The sequence below is a fragment of the Somniosus microcephalus genome, unplaced genomic scaffold, assembly GCF_052327205.1.
Source record: "Somniosus microcephalus isolate GS21.2 unplaced genomic scaffold, FLI_Smic_1.0 unresolved_chr5, whole genome shotgun sequence".
NCBI lineage: Eukaryota > Metazoa > Chordata > Chondrichthyes > Squaliformes > Somniosidae > Somniosus > Somniosus microcephalus.
In genome coordinates this window covers 16,019,132-16,037,805 of record NW_028225183.1, presented here as the reverse complement: position 1 = coordinate 16,037,805, position 18,674 = coordinate 16,019,132, and the positions used below count along the sequence as shown (strand labels likewise).

At 45.3% G+C, this 18,674-nt stretch overlaps 1 pseudogene; it reads right to left on the bottom strand.

Moving 5' to 3' along the window:
* Window positions 1-18,674, bottom strand: part of LOC147087629 (Fc receptor-like protein 5) — a 42,428-nt pseudogene that overhangs the window by 9,846 nt on the left and 13,908 nt on the right.

The following is an 18,674-nucleotide window of genomic DNA, read 5'->3' as shown; positions in this document are numbered from 1 at the left end:
CATAGACATGACTCCAGGATGGTTTGTTGCCTCCCTGGTGCCAGGGTCAAGGGTGTCACTGAACGGCTGCAGGGCATTCTGAAGTGGGAGGGTGAACAGCCAGTGGTCGTGGTTCACATTGGGACCAACGACATGGGTAGGAAGAGGGATGAGGTCCTGCAGCAAGAATTTAGGGAGCTAGGTAGCAGATTAAAGAGCAGGACCTTAAAGGTTGTAATCTCTGGATTACTCCCGGTGCCACGTGCTAGTGATTATAGGAATAGGAGGAAAGAGCAAATATGTAATGGCACAAGGGAGTAGTGCAAAACTGGATGGCATTTATTTTAATGCAAGGAGTCTTGCGAATAAGGTGGATGAACTGAAGTTGTTGATGAACACATGGGAGTATGATATTGTTGCTCACAGAGACATGGTTGCGGGAGGGGCAAGACTGGCAGCTCAATATTCCGAGTTATAGAATCTTCAGGCGAGACAGAGGGGGGGGTAAAAGAGGAGGGGGTGCTGCAATATTTATTATGGTGTCAATTACTGCTGTAAGGAGGGATGCTATATTAACAGGTTCCTCTAATGAGGCCATATGGGTTGAACTTAAAAACAAAAAGGGGGCAAGCACTTTGCTGGGAGAGTACTATAGGCCCCCAAACAGTCAGGGGGAGATAGAGGAACAGATATGTAGGCAAATCTCAGAGAAATGTGCAAATAATAGGGTAATAATATTGGGGGTTTCAACTTCCCCAATATTAACTGGGATAGTCAGAGTGTGAAAGACTTAGAGGGTGCAGAATTCTTAAAGTGCATCCAGGAGAGCTTTTTCAGCCAGCATGTAGAAAGTCCTACAAGAGAGGGGGCGGTACTGTACCTAATTCTAGGGAATGTGCCCGGGGAAGTGGTAGAAGTGTTAGTGGGTGAGCACTTTGGTGACAGTGACGATAATTCGGTGAGATAAAAGGTAGTCATGGAAAAGGACAGAGATGGACCGGAAATAAATGTTCTAAATTGGGGAAGGCCGATTTTAATAAGATAAGGCAGGATCAGCTACTTGTAGGAAAATCCACATCGGAGCAATGGGAGTCTTTCAGAAAGGAAATTGAGAGAGTACAATGGCAACATGTTCCCGTAAAGGTCAAGGGTGGGACCAACAAGCCCAGGGAACATTGGATGTCAAGGGAAATACGAGAATGGATTAGGGGAAAAAGGATGTCTTTGGAAGATACAAAGGACTAAAGACAGAGGAAGCCCTAGAGGAGTATATAAAGTGCAGGGGGATATTAAAAAGAAATTAGGAGAGCGAGGAGGTATCATGAAATAACACTGGTGAGCAAAATAAAGGAAAATCCTAAGGTGTTTAATAAGTATATTAAGGGCAAGAGGATAACTAGGGAAAGAGGAGGGCCCATTAGGGACCAAAGTGGTAATCTGTGTGTGGAGCCAGAAGATGTGGATGGGGTTTCAAATGAATTTTTTGCATCTGTGTTCAATATGGAGGAGAACGATTAAGATGTAGAAATCGGGCAGGGGGACTATGATATACTTCAACATATTAGCATCAAGAGGGAGGATGTACTAGCGGTTTTAGTAGGCTTAAAAGTAGATATATCCCCAGGCCCAGACGAGATGTAACCCAGGCTGGTGTGTGAGGCAAAGGAGGAGAATGCAGTGGCTCTGACAGAAATCTTCAGAACCTCTCTGGCCACAGGAGATGTGCCAGAAGACTGGAGAACAGCCAACGTAGTACCATTATTCAAGAAGGGCAGTAGGGATAAACCAGGGAATTGGAGGCCAGTGAGCCTAACATCAGTGGTAGGGAAATTATTGGAAAAAATTCTGAGGGACAGAATTAGTCTCCACTTGAAGAGGCAAGGATTGATCAGCGATACTAACCATGGCTTTGTCAACGGAAGATCATGTCGGACCAATTTGATTGAATTTTTCGAGGGGGTGACTAGGTGTGTGGATGAGGGTAGTGCAGTGGATGTGGTATACATGGATTTCAGTAAGGCTTTCGATAAAGTCCCGCATAGCAGACTGGTCACGAAGGTAAGAGCCCATGGGATCCAGGGTGCCTTGGCAAATTGGATCCAAAACTGGCTTAGTGGCAGAAGGCATAGTGTGATCGTCGAAGGTTGTTTTTGTGACTGGAAGCCTGTGTCCAGTGGGGTACCACAGGGATCGGTGCTGGGTCCCTTGTTGTTTGTGGTCTACATTAATGATTTGGATGTCAATGTAAAAGGTATGATCAGTAAGTTCGCAGATGAAACGAAAATTGGTGGGGTGGTAAATAGCAAAGAGGGTAGCCTCAGTCTGCAGGACGATATAGATGGGTTTGTTAGATGGGCGGAACAGTGAGGTGATGCATTTTGGAGGGACTAACAAGGCAAGGGAATAAACAATGAATGGTAAGTCCCTAGGAAAGACAGAGGATCAGAGGGACCTTGGTGTGCATGTACGTAGATCCCTGAAGGCAGCACAACATGTGGATAAGTTAGTTGAAAAGGCATATCGGTACTTGCCTTCATTAGCCGAGGCATAGAATATAAGAGCCGGGAGGTTATGATGGAGCTGTACAAAACGCTGGTTAGGCCACAGCTGGAATACTGTCCGCAGTTCTGGTCGCCACACTGTAGGAAGGATGTGATTGCATTGGAGAGGGAGCAGAGGAGATTCACAAGGATGTTACCTGGGCTGGAGCACTTCAGCTATGAGGAAAGACTGGACAGGCTGGTGTGGTTTTCCTTGGAGCAGAGAAGGCTTAGGGGGAACCTGATTGAGGTGTACAAAATTATGAGGGGCATAGATAGGCTAGATAGAAAGGAACTTTTTCCCTTGATAGAGGGGTCAATAACAAGGGGGCATAGATTCAAGGAAAGGGGCAGGAGGTTTAGAGGGGATTTGAGGAAGAACTATTTCACCCAGAAGGTGGTTGGAATCTGGAACTCACTGCCTGAAAGAGTGGTAGAGGCAGGGACCCTCACTACATTCAAGAAGCATTTGGATGAGCACTTGAAATGCCATAGCATACAAGGCTAGGACCAAATGCTGGAAAATGGGATTACATTAGACAGGGCTTGATGGCCGGTGCGGAAGCGATGTGCCGAAGGGCCTCTTTCGGTGCTGTATAACTCTATGACTCTGTGACTCTAACTTGGAGTTGATCATAGAAGCATAGAAATTTATAGCACAGAGAGGCCCACCTTCCCCGTGCCGGCCAACAAAGAACTATCCACCCTAATCTCACTTTCCATCACTTGGTCCATTGCCTTGTAGGATATGGCACTTCAAGTGCATATCCAAGTACTTTTCAAAAGTGATGAGGGTTTCTGCCTCGACCATTTTTTCAGGCAGTGAGTTCCAGATCCCCAGCACCCTCTGGGTGAAATACATTCTTCTCAAATCCTCTCTAAAACTCCGATCAATTACTTTACCTTAATGTCCGCTGGTTATTGACCCTTCTTCTAAGGGATAATATATTTTTCCTATCCATTCTATCTCGGCCCCATACAATTTTATACACCTCAATTGGGTCTCCCTTCAGCCTCCTCTGTTGCAAAGAAAACCACCCCAGACTATTCACTCTTTCCCCAGCTAGGGCAACACCCTCGTAACTCTCCTCTGCACCACCTCTAGTGCAATCACATCCTTCACGTAATGTGGTGAACAGAACTGCATGCAATATTCTAGCTGCGGCCTAACTAGTGTTTTATACAGGTCAAGCATAACCTCCCTCCTCTTATATTCTATGCCTTGGCTAATAAAGGAAAGTATGCCATTTGCCTTCTTAACCACCGTATCTGCCTGTCCTGCTACCTTCAGCGGTCTGTGGACATGCACTCCATGGTCCCTCTGATCTTCTGCACTTCTGTGTCCTAACGTTTATAGTGAATTCCCTTGCTTTGTTAGCCCTTCACAAATGCACTATGTCACACTTCTGCAGATTGATTTCCATTTGCCACTGTTCTGCCCACCTGACCAGTCCATTGATATCTTCCTGCAGTCTACAGCTTCCTACTTCAGTACCATCCACACGGCCAATTTTTGTATCAGCTGCAAACTTCTTAAACATACTTCCTACATTCAAGGCCAAATCATTGATATATACCACAAAAAGCAAAGGAACCAGTACTGAGCCCTGTAGAACCCCAGTGGGAACAGCCTTGCAATCCCAAAAACACCCTTGGGCCATTATCCTTTGTTTCCTGCCTCTGATTAATTTTGGATTCAAATTGTTACTTTGCCTTGGATCCCATGGGATTTTACTTTCTTGACCAGACTGCCATGCGGGACCTTATCAAAAGCATTGCTAAAATCCATATTGACTACATGAAATGCTTTAGCCTCATCGACCCTCCTTGTTACCCCCTCAAAAATGTAATCAAGTTAGTCAGACAGGACCTTCCCTTAACAAACCCATGCTGACTGGCACTGATTAATCCGTGTCATTCTAAATGAAGATTTATTCTGTAAGATCAGGTAGCGCTCGCCAAATGTCAATGCACTGTAGTAGGGCAGACAAGGCTAGTATATGTACAAAATTTGCAAGATATGGACTGCCTGGAAGCATAAATGCAAGAAATATCTTCAGGTGGACTCGTTTCAGCACAAAGTCAATGTACATGTAAGAGGGGAACTTGGAGTTGCTGTTGTTCCCATGCACCTGCTGCCCTTGTCCTTCTGGGTGCTGAAGGTCCCAAGTTTGCGAAGTGCTGCCGAAAAGTAATGCATATAGAAATATGGACTCCCACACGGAAATTAGATTAAAATACCACGCATAACAGGATCATTTTGAAAGTCTCGGTACGCAGATTCTTTTCTCTGACAGAGAAACCTGTAATGTGTCAAGGCCAGTCAGTCTGGGGAGCTTCTTGAGGTGACGCTACACGCAGTGGAGTTAAATCCCTGGCGCCGTGCTGTACTTGTGGCACTAAACTTTGATAGTTCAAACATAAAGGGGATTATTTTTTCTTAGGCGGATCCTTGAAACAAGTCGTCAATATTCGATTTTACTCAAATAAATAAATGGAGAACTTTATCAGGCGGGGCATACAATGGACGGTCGAAACGCTATCGCCCGTTTTGCGCTACCGCCCGTGACCAATTTCACTGCCTTATCTCCAATAATGCTCTTCGCCGGTAACAGATGCACAGCGGGTAAATGCAGGGCCTTGCTTTGCATGAATCTTGTCTAGAGTTGAGCAATAATGTCAAAACACATCCGGTTATCTTCCTCTCTCTTAATATTAAACCATTAATGTTGATACAATGATTAAAACATGATTTTGTAACTTACCAAAAGCTTGAAAAAATATGAAAATCCTCTGCTTCCTGTCGCTCACCTGCTACAATGACCGTCACAGGCTCGCTGCAATGAGATTCTAACCACCTTCCATTGACGCAGGTTCTATATCGGCACTGGTACCACCCTCCTTGGTCTTTCCTGGTGAGCGGAAATGATCCAATGTTGTCCTTTGTGACGATTTGCTCGGAGTACAGCCGTTGATTATCTTTGTTAAAATAGAAGGATTTATCTTGATAATCTCTGGTCGTACTGCAGGTAATGGTGACCATTTCTCCTACTACATACACCCCACTCGGTTGATCAAGAGCTGTCACTGGTGTTGTTAGCGGATCTATGGTTAAATTAATAGAAATTACAATGAGAAATGGATCTGCGGATTTAAACAATGCATGGTTGGGAACTCAATGATGATTCCGCTGTGTTGAAACGCAGTTTCACATCGGATTCCACAAAAGGGGAGTTTGGATTTCATTACAAAGAAACAAAGAAAGACTTGCATTTCTATAACGCCTTTCATGACCACGGGCCATCCCAATGCGCTTTACCACCAACTTCCAACTTTTGACGTGTAGTCGCTGTTGTAATGTACGAAATCAGATGGCAGAGCCAAAGAACCTAAAGTAGCTCGAGTTCGCTGCCCAAAGTCTGGTTTAGATCGGAGATTTTACTCTGGGACACGACGGGAACAAGGCAATGGTTGCTTTGATAAACCCAGTGCAGATAATTTAGCCCAGGTGAAGATTCGATCAGAAAGAGTGAAAGGCACCGGCGCCAGTGCAAGTATGAAACCTCCAACAAGCGAAGGCAGTTAGAGCCCAATCCCAGCGAGGCTGTAACTGTCACACATTTCACATAATCGAGCTGTTTTGGTGGGACCACAATTATTGTTATCATTACTGTTGTGGTAGTCGCTGGCATGGCCGGCAGCTGCTGTCATCACTAGTTTCCCTTTCAGCAGGTGGTGGGTGGCCTTCTAATTGAACCAAAGTGAGGCCGGTGCAGTCAAAGTGCACAGCAATGCAGTGAGTTCTAAGATTTAACGATGAAGGAACAGCGATATATGTCCAAGTCAGGGTGGTATGTGACTTGGAGGGGAACATGGTGCTGGTGGTCTTCCCATTCGCCTGCTGCCCTTACACATGGAAGAGGTCGCGTGTTTAGAGGCTGCTGCTGAAGAAGATTTGGCGAGTTGCTGCAAAGCATCTTGCAGATGGTACACACTGCAGCCACGGTACACCGGTGGTGGAGGAAGTGAATGTTTAATGTGGTGCATGAGGTGCCAATCAAGGGAGGCATTTTTTCTTTGGTGGCTCCTTGAAGCAGGTTGTCACGATTTAATTTACACACATTGAAAACAAACTCATGAGGGGCATAAAACGGGCGGCCCAATCGTTAGCGCCTGTGACGGTTTTCACCCCCTTATCTCCAGTAACGAGCTTTGCCGGTAATAGATTCACAGCGGGTAAATGCAGGGCTCAGTGTTACAGGCATCCTATCTAGAGTTGAGCAATAAGATCAAAACCCATTCAGTTATCTTCCTCTCCACTAATATTAAACCATTCATTTTGTTGCAGTGATTAAAGCATGATTTTATAAAAATACCAAGAGTGATGAAAAATACATGAAAAAATCTCTGCTCCCTGTCACTCACCTGCTATATTCACCGTCACAGGCTCGCTGCGATGAGATTCTAACCACCTTCCATTGACGAAGGTTGCATATTGGCACTGGTACCGCCCTCCTTGGTCTTCATTGGTCACCGCGAGTGTTCCAAAGTTGTCCTTTATGACGGTTTGAGCTGTATACAGCGATTGATTAACTTTGTAAAAGTAGAACATTTTACTGCGATAATCTCCTGTCATGGTGCAGGTAATGGTGACCGTCTCTCCTGCTACATACACCCCAGTCGGTTGATCAAGCGATATCACTGGTGTTGTTAGTGAATCTGTGGTAAAATAAATGGAAAGTACAATGAGAAATGGTCCCGCAGATTTTCATGTGCAGTGCAAGTTTGGGAACTCAATGATGATTGTGTGTTGTTGAAGCACAGTTTCACACCAGATACACATATTCCACAAAAGGGGAGTTTGGGATTTGATTACAAAGAAACAAAGAATGACTTTTATTTCTATAGTGCCTTTCATGACCTCGGGACGTCCTAAAGCACTTTACTGCCAAATTAGTGCTTTAGAAGTGTAGTCACTGTTGTAAAGTAGGAAATCAAATGGCGGAGCCGAAGAACCTAAATCAGCTCGAGTTCTCTGTCCAATGTCCGGTTTTAGGCCGGAGATTTTATTCTGGGATACGAGGGGAACAAGGAACTGGTTGCTTTCAAATCCCAGGTTCTCGTAATATCGCCCAGGACTCGAGTTTGTGAAGTGCTGCCTAAATGCAATGCAGAGTGAGATATGCAAACACACAATGTAATTAGATTAAAATATCACGCATAGCAGGATCATTTTAACATTTCGGCATGCAGATTCTGTTGTCTGACAGAAAGTCCTGCAATGTTTCAAGGCCAGTCAGTCTGGAGAGCTTCTTGAGGTGACACTGCACTCAGTGGAGTTAAATCCCTGGCGCCGTGCTGTCATTGTTGTGATAAACTTTGATAGTTCGAACATGTGGCAGTTAAATATATTCTTCGGTGAATCCTTGAAACAGGTGGTCACGATTCAATTTTCCACACATAATTAAATGGATAACAAAATCAAGTGGGGCACAAAACGGTCAGCGGAATCGCTATCGCCCGTTTTGTTATACTGCAGGAGACACAGTTCATTCTCGTATATTGTCATTAGCTGAGGGACAAGCAATGATATCCGATTTTCTTAGAGTGAAAGAAAATTAATCTTACCCACTACCGTTACCTACACTGCATCACTTCGCCCTGCGGTTATCTGCCGCTCTGACACTGGCATAAATGCTGGCTTTGCCACCGACACCCAGATCCCATAAGTGAACAAAAATACAGCATTACTGAGACATCGGGGGTTTGATTTTCCCAGGCGGTAGAACAGAACAGGTGAAAGAAAGAGGTTCGGACGCCCTTTTTTCCGATTTTCCTTATCAGTTGTTTATATCTGAACCCACTGGTGGCGATTTTAACCCTACTCATTCAGCAGAAACCTGGCCGCTGGGCAGTTACATTGTCTTGGCTCTTTCCAGCTCACAGCTCATGGTCAGACTTAATGGGTAATTGTGACCGAATCCACCAAACAGGAAAGAGCTGGTGGATTAGGTCACAGGAGTAATCTTCTGATCCGGTCCCCACACTGTTCGTGATGTCAATGGTGACCGCGGATTCCCATGTTTTGGCTGTGACCATTTTGATTGGAATATTTTGGACTCCACTGTACAAAAAGAAACTGCTCCCTGAATATGAAGACCCTGCTTCACAGGTAACTCTGAGCATCTCCCCTGTCACAAAAACTTTATCCAGACGGCTAAGAGATATTGATGGTTTGTGAGGAGAACAAGGAAACACATTAATGATAAACCAATATCCCGCCGGGCAGGAGGGGGTCCGCTGTTTGCTTTTCTCCATGTACTATTTTACTCTGCTCGAAGTCAAACGAAAGTAAATTCAAAAAGGTTGTGAAACGATCATCCGAACCGAATTTATGCTGCACAAAATTCAATGGAGGGTGTAATCGGGCGGAGTGTAAAACGGGAGGCCGGCTTCAAACCAGCTCTTTCCTGTTTGGTTGATTAGGTCACAATTGCCCATCAAGTCTCACCATGTGCTGTGAGCTGGAAAGATCCAAGACAATTTAAGAGCCCAGCGGCCAGGTCTCTGCTGAAGGAGTAGGGTTAAAATCACCCCCAGTGGAATCGGATATAAACAAATGGAAAGGACATTCGGATAAAAGGGCGTCCGATTCTCTTTCTTTCTCCTGTTCTGCTCTACCGCCCGAGAAAAATTACACTCACAATTTCTCAGTAATGCTGTTTTCTTGTTCACTTATGGGATCCGGGTGTCGGTGGCAAGGCCAGCATTTATTGCCCTTGAGAAGGTGGTGGTGAGCCACCTTCTGGACCCGCTGCAGTCCGCGTGGTGAAGGTGTTCCCACAGTGCTGTTAGGGTGGGTGTTCCAGGATTTTGACCCAGCGACAGTGAAGAATCGGCTATATATTTATAATTCAGTATAGTGTGTGACTTGGAGGGGAACTTGGTGGAGTGATGTACCCATGCGCCTGCTGCCCCTGTCCTGCTAGGAGGAAGAGGTCGGTGGTCTGGAAGGTGCTGCTGAAGAAGCCTTGGCGAGTTGCTGCAGTGCTTCTTGTAGCATTATCCCAAACGATATTGGGGTAATTAAGGTCCCCCAATACCACCACACTATAGCTCTTGCACAACTTTGCGAGTGCCCTGTAGATTTGCTCTCTACCTTAGCCTCACTATTTAGAGGCCTATACAATACCCGCAAAGGCTTGTTAATACCATTTCTGCTCCTCAACTCTAACCAAATGGATTCTGTCCTTGTTCCCTCACTTTCCAAAACTACAATGTCTTCCTTAAATAGCTCTACCACCCGCAGCCTTTTTTCATTCCCTATCTTTTCTGAACACCTTGTACCCTTGAATACTAATTGCAGAGTCCTCACCGTTTTAAGCCACTTTTCCGTTCTTAACACAGCATCATATTGCCACAAGGCTAATGTTGCTTGTAGCTCACCAACATTATTCAGCAAAGTTTGTGCATTTAAGCACATGCATTCTAAACCCATTTTTATATTTTAATAGTCTTTCTTATTCTGCTCCTATCTAATGTGGTTCTAATACCTCCTTTAGTACTATCGTCTTTAGTAATAACCAAAACACTTACTCTTTTAAGCACCTTCTTCCTCTTTTCTGCTCATATATGCTGCTGCCTTTCCCCAGCCAAGCTAGTTTAAACCCTCCCCAATAAGCACTAGCAAACCTCCCCGGGGACATATTGTTCCCGGCACTGTTGATGTTTAACCCATTTGGCTTGTGCAGGTTCCACATTCCCCAGAAACGTTCCCAATGCTTCTGGAAGCTAAAGCTCTCCCCCCCTGCACTATCTCTCCCGACATGCATTCATCTGTTCCATCCTCCTATTCCTGTACTCACTAGCACGGGGCACCAGGAGTAATCTGGAGATGGCCACCTTTGCTTTCTAATCTCTCTCCTAGCTTTCTAAACTCTGCCTGCAGGACATCATTATTCTTCCTGCCAATGTCATTGGTACCAAAATGGAGAAGGACCTCTGGCTATTCACCTGCCCCCCACAGATTGTGCTGCCGCCCTCAGTGTCATCCTTGATCCTGGAACCAGGGAGTCAGCATGCCATCCTGGAGTCAAAGCTGCTGCCGCAGCAACGTCTATCTGCTCCCCTAGCTATCGAATCCCCCACCATTATTGCTCTTCAACTCTTCTTCCTCCCCACCTGTGCAGCTGCCCGAACCGTGGTGCCGTGGACTTGTCTCTGGCTGCTCTCCGTGGTGGAACCACCGTCCTCACCAGTGCTCAGAACGGACTACTGGTTGGAGAGCGAGAAGCACATTGGGGACTCCTGCACTATCTGCCTGTTCCTCCTCTTCTGACCAGCCATCACCCATTTCCTCTCTGCCTGCACACTCTTAAGCTGTGGGGTGACCACCTCCCAAAATGTGCTATCCATGGAAATCTCAGCCTTGCGATTGCACCACACTGACTCCAGCCACTGCTCAAGCTCGAGATTCTGCAGCTGGTGACACCTCCTACTCATGTGGTTGTCCAGGATACACAATGTGTCCAATCCCACATGTCACAGGCTGTGCAGCCCACAGGAGCGAGCTGCCCTGCCATGCCTCTAGTTATTAGATAAATTAACTATCTCAGGTCCCTGTGTCGGTCCCACGCAGGTCCGTCTTCTGCGGTGCCGGGTTTCCTCTCAAATGGCTCAAAGAGTCTGTATAAAACTGAGACGTAATGGGCAATGAGAGAGAGAAAGTGTAGAGAAATGGGAGGGGCGACCAAAATGAAAAGTAAGTATAAAGGGGGTCTGAGAGAGAGAAAGAGAGAGATAGAATATATAACTATGGCCCCTCACTCATCACTCTGTGACGATGATTGTCTCACCGAGCTATCAATCTACCCAGCGCGAGAAGCATCTCATCAGTTGGTTCGGGCTCTACATTCAGCAGGCTGTCGGCTTAGCTGAGAATTTGTGAGGAATTTCTTCACACAGGGAGTGGTGAGAATGTAAACTCGCTGCCCCGTGGAGTGATTGCTGCCTCTAAGTGGAGGCTAGATGCACACCCGAGGGAGATGTGGGGGCAGGGCGGGAAGAGGTGATCAAAATGTGGAGTGTGAAATCATCAGGGACTGGGGTAGAATGGATAGTTTCTGTGATACACTTTTAGTGTAATTCCCATTAATCAACCCATACTGAGCGGTGCTCAGTGAATCACGGTGCAATATTAAATCTGTAAATATATGTTCATAATATCATAGGCTCTCACAGCACAGAAGGAGTCCATTCTACCCATCTTGCCTGTGCCAGCTTCTGCACAGAGCTATCCAAATGATTCCAATCCCCACATCCCTGTTCCTTCCTTATAAACCTGCAAATCTTTCTTTTTCAAATATGTATCCAATTCCTTTCAAAATTACAATTGAATCTGCTTCCACCGCCCTTTCAGGCAGTGCAGTCCACATCATAACATTTCGTTCGGTATCAAAATTCTCCTCTTCTCCCATTGTCTGTTGAAAATGTTGGGCCAACTCCTACTGGCTGAATTTAATGTGATATGTTACAATGCATATTTCTAAGATTACTAGCACTCCAGCTAATTTCCCCTGAACATCATCTCAGATATTTTGGGTCTGTCTGCTTTTTAAGTTTTTCTGAACAATAGGTAATGACAGGATTTTTCCATAATATTCCCTTCGCACTGATATAAAGCAGCAAAACCATTGATGCAATATTTTGATGTATGAACTATTTAGTTTGTGGTGCATTAGTTCTAATCTTTGTCGATTTAATGTGTTTTGGTCCACAGCACAAAGGGGGAACATCCTAGGTTGTTGATGGGTGCAAGTTTGGAGATTGCAGAAGCAGTGAACACATTATATCATTGCTCCTTGGAGATGGGAGAGGTGCAGTGAAATGGAGCATTGCAAATATTACACCGCTAGGGGAGAGGGATAAAATTGGTAACTACAGAACAAACAGTTTTACGTCAGTAGTGGGAAAACTACTGGAGACCATTATCAAGGAACAAATAAATCTCAACTGAAGAAACATGGCTTAATATGGGACAGCCAACACGGATTTGTTAAAGACAACCTGATTGAGTTATTTGATGAAGTAACAGAGAGTATTGTTGAAAATCCTGAGGTAGATGTTGTGTGTAGCGACTTTCACGAGAAAAATATGATAAACTACCACATGATAGCCTTATTAAGCCACTAGAAGCCTAGGAAATTAAAAGGTAGGTGGTAATTAGATACGGAATTGACTCCACGATAGGAGGCGGAGAGTAATGTGAATGGATTTTTTTCAGACTGCATCAACATATGCAGTAGGGCCTCCTATGGGTTGGTATAATTATCATTGTTTCTGCTGTTCGATATTCAAGATATGGACTTGGCTATAAAGAGTAAAATTTCGAAGTTTGCGGATGACACAAAACTTGGCAACTTCTTATATAGTGAGGAGGATAACAGTGGTATTCCGGAGCACATAGACAGACTTGTGAAATTGACAGATACATAGCAGATGCTGTTTAATGTGGATCAACGTGAAGCGATGCAATTTGTGAGCAACAACGGACATAGGCCGTAAAATACAAAAAGATCTATTTAGAGGGGGTGCAAGAGCAGAGTGATCTCGAAGTGCTTAGTCATCAATCGTTGAGTGTTGCAGGGCAAGTGGCTGAGGCGGTTAAGAAAGCATATGGGATATTGGATTCCTAAGTAGGAGCATTGAATACAAAAAAGCAAAACATTTATCAATCTCTGTTTAGGCCTCCTCTTGAGTATTGTATACAATTCTGTGCATCACATTTTAAGAAGGATTTCAAGGCCCTGAAGTGGGTACAAATGAGAATTATAGAGATGATGCCATAGATGAGGGACGTTAGTTACGGGGAGGTTTTGGAGACACTGTGATTGTTCTACTTAGAACAAGAAAAGGCGGCATTGTATGCACTGTAGGTGGCAGCATTAAATTACTAAGCTATCATAATAGCATTAATGAATTGACAAAACTGACAAATGGATTTCAATACAGGCAAGTGTGCCCTCGTTCATTTTGGGCTTTAAAAGGATTGATCAGATTAATTTCTAAATTGAGAAAAGCTAAAAACAGTGGAGGGACAAAGACCCGAGGCCCGGGTGAGTATAAAACCTCACTATCGCGGGCTTTCTTTCAGTGCTTGTAGTCGGGAGCGGAGGGACCAGTGAGCCGAGGCCCCGGGTGAGTATAAAACCTCACATTCGTGGGCTTTCTTTCAGTGCTTAGAGACTGGAGCAGAGGGACCAGTGAGCCGAGGCCCGGGGTGAGCATAAAACCTCACATTCGCGGGCTTTCTTACAGTGTGACGTCACCAGAAAGCAGGTAAGTGAATGGGTGGAAAGTAGTTCTCTCTTTTTAAAATTAAACTCGGTGGTTTATAGTTTGTTTGTAAACCAGAGCCCTTAAATATATCATTTAGCTGTAAGGTAACTTCAATTCTGCGGTTTATATTTTCTAGATTCTCTGTGGTGTAGCGGGGGCTTCAACCATTAAAGCGCCCCAGTGTATATCTTTAATTGGTGGTATTGAATTAATTTAAATTAATTAAAGGGTAAGTTATGTCAGGACAGCCCAGCCCCGTGTTATACACCACGTGCGCTATCTGGGAATTCAAGGATGCTGCTGGTGTCCCTGGCGACCATGTGTGGTGGAAATGTATCCAGCTGCAGCTGCTAGCAGACCGCATTGAGGCACTGGAGCTGCGGATGGATGAGTTTTGGAGCATTCGCGATGCTGAGAAGGTCGTGGATAACACGTTTAGTGAGTTGGTCACACCGCAGGTAAGGGCTGCACAGGCAGAAGGTAAATGGGTGACCATCAGGCGGAGCAGTAGAAGCAGGCAGGTAGTGCAGGGGACCCCTGTGCCCATCCCCCTCTCAAACAGGTATACCGCTTTGGATACCGTTGAGGGGGATGACTTACCAGGGGAAGGCAGCAGCAGCCAACTCCCTGGCACCAGGGGTGCTTCTGCTGCTCAGGAAGGGAGGAAAAAGAGTGGGAGAGCAATAGTGGTAGGGGATTCTATCGTAAGGGGAACAGATAGGCGTTTCTGTGGCCGTAGACGTGACTCCAGGATGGTTTGTTGCCTCCCTGGTGCCAGGGTCAAGGATGTCACTGAACAGCTGCTGGGCATTCTAACGGGGGAGGGTGGACAGTCAGAGGTCGTGGTTCACATTGGGATCAACGACATCGGTAGGAAGTGGGATGAGGTCCTGCAGCAAGAATTTAGGGAGCTAGGTAGCAGATTAAGGAGCAGGACCTCAAAGGTTGTAATCTCTGCATTACTCCCGGTGCCACGTGCTAGTGAGTATAGGAATAAGAGGATAATAGGAGATGAATGCATGGCTCAAGAGTTGGTGCAGGAGGGAGGGCTTTAGTTTCCTGGATCACTGGGTCTGCTTCTGGGGAAGGTGGGACTTGGGGAAGGTGGGACAAGTACAATTCGGACGGGTTGCACCTGAACCAGAAAGGGACATATATCCTTGCGGGGACGTTTGCAAGCACTGTTGGGGCGGCGGGGGAGGCGGTGTTTAAACTAATTTGGCAGGGCGAAGGGATACAGAGTGGAGCTATAAAAGGGGGTGCGGTACGGCCAAATATAGAGCAAATATGTAACGGCACAAGGGAGTAGGGCAAGGCTGGATGGCATTTATTGTAATGCAAGGAGTCTTGCGAATAAAGTGGATGAACTGAAGGTGTTGATGAGCACATGGGAGTATGATATAGTTGCTACGAAGGAAACATGGTTGAGGGAGGCGCAAGACTGGCAGCTATATATTCCGTGGTATAGAATCTTCAGGTGAGACAGAGGGGGGATAAAAGAGGAGTGGGTGTCACAATATTAATTAAGGAGTCAATTACTGCTGTCAGGAGGGATGCTATATTAACAGGTTCCTCTATTGAGGACATATGGGTAGAACATAAAAACAAAAAGGGGGCAAGCACTTTGCTGGGAGTGAACTATAGGCCCCCAAACAGTCAGGGTGAGATAGAGGAACAGATATGTAGGCAAATCTCAGAGAAGTCTGCAAATAATAGGGTCATATTAGTGGGGGATTTCAACTTCCCCAATATTAACTGGGATAGTCAGAGTGTGAAATGCTTAGATGGTTGCAGAATTGTAAAAGTGCATGCAGGAGAGCTTTTTGAGCCAGCATGTAGAAAGTCCGAGAAGAGAGGGGGCGGTACTGGACCTAATTCTAGGGAATGTGGCCGAGCTAGTGGTAGAAGTGTTAGTAGGTGAGCACTTTGGTGACAGAGACCATAATTCGGTGAGATTTAAGGTAGTCATGGAAAAGGACAGAGATGGACCGGAAATAAAGGTTCTAAAAAACCCAGGGAACCTTGGATGTCAAGGAATATACGAGAATGGATTAGGAAAAAAAGGGGGGCTTTTGGCAGATACAAAGGACTAAAGACAGAGCAAGCCCTAGAGGAGTATAAAAAGTGCAGGGGGATTATTGAAAAAGAAATTAGGAGAGCGAGGAGGGGCCATGAAATAACACTGGCGAGCAAAATAAAGGAAAATCCTCAGGTGTTTTATAAGTATATTAAGAGCAAGAGGATAACTAGGGAAATGTAGGGCCCATTAGGGACCAAAGTGGCAATCTGTGTGTGCAGCCAGAAGATGTAGGTGGGGTTTAAATGAATTTTTTGCATATGTGTTCACTATGGAGATGGACGATGTAGACATAGAAATCGGGCAGGGGGACTGTGATATATTTGAACATATTAGCATCGAGAGGGAGGAGGTACTAGCGGTTTTAGTAGGCTTGAAAGTGGATATATCCCCAGGCCCAGACGAGATGTATCGCAGGCTGCTGTGTGAGGCAAAGGAGGAGATTGCAGGGGCTCTGACACAAATTTTCAGAACCTCTCTGGCCACAGGGGCTCTGCCAGAGTACTGGAGAACAGCTAACGTAGTACCATTACTCAAGAAGGGTAGTAGGGATAAACAAGGGAATTGCAGGCCATGAGCCTAACATCAGTGGTAGCGAAATTATTGGAAAAAATTCTGAGGGACAGAATTAGTCTCCATTTGGAGAGGCAAGGGTTAATCAGGGTTAGTCAGCATGGCTTTGTCAATGGAATATCATGTCTGACCAATTTGATTGAATTTTTCTAGGGGGTGACTAGGTGTGTGGATGAGGGTAGTGCAGTGGATGTGGTATACATGGATTTCAGCAAGGCTTTCGATAAAGTCCCGCATAGGTGACTGGTCAAGAAGGTAAGAGCCCATGGGTTCCAGGGTGCCTTGGCACATTGGATCCAAAACTGGCTTAGTGGCACAAGGTAGAGGGTGATGGTCGAAGTTTGTTTTTTGACTGGAAGCCTTTGTCCAGTGGGGTAACGCAGGGAGCGCTGCTGGGGCCCTTGCTGTTTGTGGTCTACATTAATGATTTGGATGTGACTGTAAAAGGTATGATCAGTAAGTTCGCAGATGACACGAAAATTGGTGGGGTGGTAAACAGCGAGGAGGGTAGCCTCAGTCTGCAGGATGATATAGATGGGTTGGTCAGATGTGCGGAAGAGTGGCAAATGGAATTTAACCCTGAAAAGTGTGAGGTCATGCATTTTCGAGCGACTAACAAGGCAAAGGAATATACAATGAATGGTAGGACCCTAGGAAGAACAGAGCATCAGATGGACCTTGGTGTGCACGTACATAGATCCCTGAAGGCAGCAAAACAGGTGGATAAGGTGGTTAAAAAGGCATATGGGATACTTGCCTTCATTAGCCGAGGCATAGAATATAAGAGCAGGGAGGTTATGATGGAGCTGTACAAAACGCTAGTTAGACCACTGCTGGAATACTGTGTGCAGTTCTGGTCGCCACACTACAGGAAGGATGTGATTGCGTTTGATAGGGTGCAGAGGACATTCACCAGGATGATACCTGGGCTGGAGCGCTTCAGCTATGAAGAAAGACTGGACAGGCTGGGGTTGTTTTCCTTGGAGCAGAGAAGGCTGAGTGGGGACCTGATTGAGGTGTACAAAATTATGAGGGGCATAGATAGTGTATATAGAAAGGAACTTTTCCTTAGTAGAGGGGTCAATAACACGGGGGCATAGATTCAAGGTAAGGGGCAGGAGGTTTAGAGGGGATTTAAGGAAGAACTTTTTCACCCAGAGGGTGGTTGGAATCTGGAACTCACTACCTGAAAGTGTGGTAGAGGCAGGAACCCTCACAACATTCAAGAAGCATTTGGATGAGCCCTTGAAATGCCATAGCTTACACGGCTACGGACCAAATGCTGCATAACGGGATTAGATTAGACAGGGCTTGATGGCTAGTGCAGACGCGATGGGCCACAGGGCCTCTTTCTGTGCTGTATAACACTATGACTCTATGACTTAAGTGTCCATATACATAGGCCATTAAAACGTCAGGGACAGGTTCAAAAAGTATTTAAAAGTACTAATGGAATGCTGGACTTTAGTTCAAGTGGACGAGAATACAAGGGGTCGTAAGTCATGCTACAGCTATACAAAGCCCAGGTTAGACCACACATGAAATACTGTGCTCAGTTCTGGGCAGCACAACTTAGGAAGGATATATAGGCTTTGGGCAGAGTGCAGTGTAGCTTTACTAGAATGACACCTCAACTCCAAGGGATACTTTATTTCCAATAGATAAAATATTTCCACTGGTTAGGGAGTCTGGGACGAGGGTACATAGACTAAAAATAGAGCCAGACCTTTCAGGAATGAAGTTAAGAAACACTTCTACACATAAAGGTTGGTAGCAGTGTGGAACTCTCATATACAATCGGCAGTTGATGCTAGGTCAATAGTTAATCTTAAATCTGGAATTGATCGTTTCCTGTTAACCATAGATATTAAGGAATATGGGGTAAAGGCAGATATATGGAGTGAGGTCACAGAGCAGCAATGATCTCAATGAACGGCGGAATAGGCTCAAGGCGCTAAATGGCCTCCTGCTGTTCTTATGTTCCTGGAGTGAAAACGCTAAGCATTGACTTAAGAGAGACATTCAACATTATGAAGGGTTTTGATAGAACAATTTGGGACCCACTGCCAAGTGGGTGAGTAAACAGAGGTCTCTGATTTAAGTTACTTTGCCAACGAAGTAGAGAGGAAACGTGGAGCAATATTGTAAGAGTAACTTTAACATCTGTA